Here is a 6,000-nt window from a genome sequence, read left to right on the forward strand (position 1 = left end):
GTAGGTCAAATAGAAATGAGAAGCTGAGTCTTAGCTCAGCCAGAGCGTTCCCGTCTTTGGAGTCAGAGATCAGAGTTCGATTCCCGCAGTATCCAGACTTTTTTGTCAGCAATTTTTTTTTTTCTACATCAATATGTGCGTCCCTGTCCTGCAACGACGCACATTACTTTTCTCATTTAAAAGCGTTACCGCGGCAACGCTAGACACCAAAAAGTGCGCCCACCCTTCATCTGATTGGTTCAGAGGGAAAAAACTTTGAGCCTCAAGCCCCATAATACGGTTTGACGTACATGAACGAAAATCGGTACACACCTGTATCATGTCGCAACTTAAAGAAAAGTCTCTTGGCGCCATGGCCGAAATTGAACAGGAAGTCGGCCATTTTGAATTAATTGTGTAATTTTGGCGCAATTAATGCCATTCCTTCGGCAATTAATACGGCCCGAACCGTAACGTGCATCCAGGTGACTTATACCTCAAAATGTGCGTCTCCATCTTGCGACTACGCGCATTACTTTTCTCTTTCAAAAGTGTTACCGTGGCGATGCTAGACGCCAAAAAGCGTGCCCCCTTAATCTGATTGGTCCATATTTGATAGTTCTCCAAAAGTCACCAAATTTTGCATGCAAGCCAGGCCTGGTGATAAATTTGATATTTCATGGTTTGCATTAATGGGCGTGGCAAAATGGCTCAACAGCACCCCCCGGAAAACTTTTCTCTGCCATAACTTTTGAATGGTTTGACATAAAGAGTCATGGGTGGTGTCATGGGACTCGGTATTGAGTCCTTGACCATAATTGGTGAAAATTAGCCCCGCCCCTTCTTTTGATTGGTTGTCCCTATTTCCTGCTATAACTTTTGAATGGTTTGACATGGAGAGTTGTGGGTGGTGTCATCAGACTCTGTATGGAGTCCTTGACCTTCATTGGCCTGAATTAGCCCCGCCCCTTCTTGTGATTGGTTGTCCCTTTTTTCTGCTATAACTTTTGAATGGTTTGACATAGGAAGTCGTGGGTGGTGTTTTTTCTGATATGCTTATGGGGGGCGGCGGCCGTGAGTGCGAGGGCCCGTTCATCGCTGCTTGCAGCTTTAATTATTATTATTAGGGCCCGAGCACTTGCAGTGCGAAGGCCCTATTGTATTTGCAGGAATTTTTATTATTATTATTAGGGCCCGAGCACTTGCAGTGCGAAGGCCCTATTGTATTTGCAGGAATTTTTATTATTATTATTTTTTTTTTTTTTCTTCTGACAAAGTGATGGCCTTTTTGCCCCCCTTAACATGCCCAAAAAGTCACCAAATTTTGCACCCAAGTCAGGCCTGGCGAAAAATTTGATATTTAATGGTTTGCATTAATGGGCGTGGCAAAATGGCTCAACAGCGCCCCCTTGAAAACTTTGTGCCTCAAGCCCCACGATACGGTTTGACGTACATGCACGAAAATCGGTACACACCTGTATCATGGGACAACTTAAAGAAAAGTCTCTTGCCGTCATGCCCGAAACCGAACAGGAAGTCGGCCATTTTGAATTAATCGTGTCACTTTGGCGCAATTTATGCCATTCCTTCGGCAGTTAATTCAGCCCGAACCGTAACGTGTACCCAGGTGTATTATACATCAAAATGTGCGTCTCCCTCCTGCGACCACACGCATTACTTTTCTCTTTCAAAAGCGTTACCGTGGCGACGCTAGACGCCAAAAAGCGCGCCCACCCTTCATCTGGTTGGTTCAGACAGAAAAAACTTTGCACCTCAAGCCCCATAATACGGTTTGACGTACATGAACGAAAATTGGTACACTCCTGTATCATGTCGCAACTAAAAGAAAAGTCTCTTGGCGCCATGGCCGAAACCGAACAAGAAGTCGGCCATTTGAACATTCTGAATTAATTGCGTAATGTTGGAGCAATATATGCCATTCCTTCGAGAGTTAATTCAGCCCGAACCGTATTGTGAACCCAGATGTGTTATACATCAAAATGTGCGTCTCCATCATGCGACTACACGCATTACTTTTCTCTTTCAAAAGTGTTACCCTGGCCACGCTAGAAGCCAACAAGCGCACCCCCCCTTCATCTGATTGGTCCATATTTGATAGTTCCCCAAAAGGCACCAAATGTGGCGTGCAAGCCAGGCCTGGCGATAAATTTGATATTTCATGGTTTGCATTAATGGGCGTGGCAAAATGGCTCAACAGCGCCCCCCGGAAAACTTTGTGCCTCAAGCCCCACAATACGGTTTGACGTACATGCACGAAAATCGCTACACACCTGTATCATGGCACAACTTAAAGAAAAGTCTCTTGGAGCCATGGCTGAAACCGAACAGGATGTCGGCCATTTTGAATAAATTGTGTCATTTTGGCGAAATTTATGCCATTCCTTCGGCAGTTAATTGAGCCCGAACCGTAACGTGAACCCAGGTGTGTTATACATCAAAATGTGCGTCTACATCCTGCGACTACACGCATTACTTTTCTCTTTCAAAAGTGTTACCGTGGCGACGCTAGACGCCAAAAGGCGCGCCCCCCCCTTCATGTGATCGGTCCGTATTTGATAGTTCTCCAAAAGTCACAAAATTTTGCATGCAAGCCAGACTTGGCGATAAATTTGATATTTCATGGTTTGCATTAATGGGCGTGGCCTAACGGCTCAACAGCGCCCCCTAGAATACTTTTATCTGCCATAACTTTTGAATGGTTTGACATAGGAAGTTGTGGGTGGTGTCATCAGATTCTTTATGGAGTCCTTGACCTTCATTGGCCAGAATTAGCCCCGCCCCTTCTTCTGATTGGTTGTCCCTTTTTTCTGCTATAACTTTGGAATGGTTTGACATAGAGAGTCGTGGGTGGTGTCATCAGATTCTGTATGGAGTCCTTGACCTTCATTGGCCTGAATTAGCCCCGCCCCTTCTTCTGATTGGTTGTCCCTTTTTTCTGCTATAACTTTTGAATGGTTTGACCATAGGAAGTCGTGGGTGGTGTCTTTTCTGATATGCTTATGGGGGGCGGTGGCCGTGAGTGCGAGGGCCCGTTCATCGCTGCTTGCAGCTTTAATTATTATTATTATTATTATTTTCCTGACAAAGTGAAGGCCTTTTTGCCCCCCTTAACATGCCCAAAAAGTCACCAAATTTTGCACCCTAGTCAGGCCTGGCGAAAAATTTGATATTTAATGGTTTGCATTAATGGGCGTGGCAAAATGGCTCAACAGCGCCCCCTTGAAAACTTTGTGCCTCAAGCCCCACGATACGGTTTGACGTACATGCACGAAAATCGGTACACACCTGTATCATGGCGCAACTGAAAGAAAAGTCTCTTGGCGTCATGCCCGAAACCGAACAGGAAGTCGGCCATTTTGAATTAGTCGTGTCATTTTGGCGAAATTTATGCCATTCCTTCGAAAGTTAATTCAGCCCGAACCGTAACGTGCACCCAGGTGTGTTATACATCAAAATGTGCGTCTCCATCCTGCGACAACACGCATTACTTTTCTCTTTCAAAAGCATTACCGTGGCGGCGCTAGACGCCAAAAAGCGCGCCCACCCTTCATCTGATTGGTTCAGACAGAAAAAACTTTGTGCCTCAAGCCCCATAATACGGTTTGACGTACATGAACGAAAATCGGTACACTCCTGTATTATGTCGCAACTAAAAGAAAAGTCTCTTGGCGCCATGGCCGAAACCGAACAGGAAGTCGGCCATTTTGAACATTCTGAATTAATTGCGTAATTTTGGAGCAATATATGCCATTCCTTCGAGGGTTAATTCAGCCCGAACCGTATCGTGAACCCAGATGTGTTAGACATCAAAATGTGCGACTCCATCCTGCGACTACACGCATTACTTTTCTCTTTGAAAAGTGTTACCGTGGCGACGCTAGACACCAACAAGCGCACCCCCCCTTCATCTGATTGGTCCATATTTGATAGATCCCCAAAAGGCACCAAATTTGGCATGCAAGCCAGGCCTGGAGATAAATTTGATATTTCATGGTTTGCATTAATGGGCGTGGCAAAATGGCTCAACAGCGCCCCCCGGAAAACTTTGTGCCTCAAGCCCCACAATACGGTTTGACGTACATGCACGAGAATCGCTACACACCTGTATCATGGCACAACTTAAAGAAAAGTCTCTTGGAGCCATGGCCCAAACCCAACAGGATGTCGGCCATTTTGAATAAATTGTGTAATTTTGGCGAAATTTATGCCATTCCTTCGGCAGTTAATTCAGCCCGAACCGTAACGTGCACCCAGGTGTGTTATACATCAAAATGTGCGTCTACATCCTGCGACACCACGCATTACTTTTCTCTTTCAAAAGTGTTACCGTGGCGACGCTAGACGCCAAAAGACGCGCCCCCCCCTTCATGTGATTGGTCCATATTTGATAGTTCTCCAAAAGTCACCAAATTTTGCATGCAAGACAGACTTGGCGATAAATTTGATATTTCTTGGTTTGCATTAATGGGCGTGGCCTAACGGCTCAACAGCCCCCCCTAGAATACTTTTATCTGCCATAACTTTTGAATGGTTTGACATAGGAAGTCGTGGGTGGTGTCATGGGATTCTGTATTGAGTCCTTAAGCTTCGTTGGCCTTAATTAGCCCCGCCCCTTCTTCTGATTGGTTGTCCCGATTTTCTGCTATAACTTTGGAATGGTTTGACATAGAGAGTCCCGCTTCCTGATTCAAACGTCTGCTGGCCCCGCCCCCCGACCAATCAGTGGCGAGTAGGGTGATGACGGCCCGCCCCCCGACCAATCAGTGGCGAGTAGGGTGATGACAACCCCGCCTCCCGACCAATCAGTGGCGAGTAGGGTGATGACGGCCCCGCCCCCCGACCAATCAGTGGCGAGTAGGGTGATGACGGCCCCGCCCCCGACCAATCAGTGGCGAGTAGGGTGATGATGACGGCCCCGCCCCCCGACCAATCAGTGGCGAGTAGGGTGATGACGGCCCCGCTCCCCGACCAATCAGCTGCCTGTAATATGGTGACGTCAGAAATAGACCCGTGCTCAGCCCGGTTAGAACCTCGGTAGAATGGTAACAGAAAAAGTAATAATTAAAATAGTAGGGTTTTACTAATATTTATACCTTACAAATATTTTAAAAATTAGGAAAAAAAAGTTCCAGACATTTTATCGCTATGTCGGTCTGTCCTATCCCAGTAAGTCAAAGCAAAAGGTATAGCTGAGATATAGTTCAGCCACATTATTGCGGTCTTTGGTGCCAGAGTTCGCGAGTTCGAGCCTGGCAGCATGATGAAATTTTTTGTCAGCAATTTTTGTGTTTTTTTTACATCAAAATGTCCTCTGTCCTGCGACGACGCACATTACTTTTCTCTTTCAAAAGTGTTACCGTGGCGACGCTAGACGCGAAAAAGCGCGCATCCCCTTCATCTGATTGGTCCATATTTGATAGTTCTCCAAAAGTCACCAAATTTTGCATACAAGCCAGGCCTGGTGATAAATTTGATATTTCATGGTTTGCATTAATGGGCGTGGCAAAATGGCTCAACAGCGCCCCCTAGAGTACTTTTCTCTGCCATAACTTTTGAATGGTTTGACATAAAGAGTCGTGGGTGGTGTCATGGGACTCGGTATTGAGTCCTTGACCATAATTGGCCTGAATTAGCCCCGCCCCTTCTTCTGATTGGTTGTCCCGATTTTCTGCCATAACTTTTGAATGGTTTGACATAGAGAGTCGTGGGTGGTGTCATCAGACTCTGTATGGAGTCCTTGACCTTCATTGGCCTGAATTAGCCCCGCCCCTTCTTCTGATTGGTTGTTCCTTTTTTCTGCTATAACTTTTGAATGGTTTGACATAGAGAGTCGTGGGTGGTGTCATTTCTGATATGCTTATGGGGGCGGTGAACGTGAGTGCGAGGGCCCGTTCATCGCTGCTTGCAGCTTTAATTATTATTATTATTTTTCTTCTGACAAAGTGATGGCCTTTTTGCCCCCCTTAACATGCCCAAAAAGTCACCAAATTTTGCACCCAA

This window comes from Cololabis saira, chromosome 15 (assembly GCF_033807715.1).
Source record: "Cololabis saira isolate AMF1-May2022 chromosome 15, fColSai1.1, whole genome shotgun sequence".
NCBI lineage: Eukaryota > Metazoa > Chordata > Actinopteri > Beloniformes > Belonidae > Cololabis > Cololabis saira.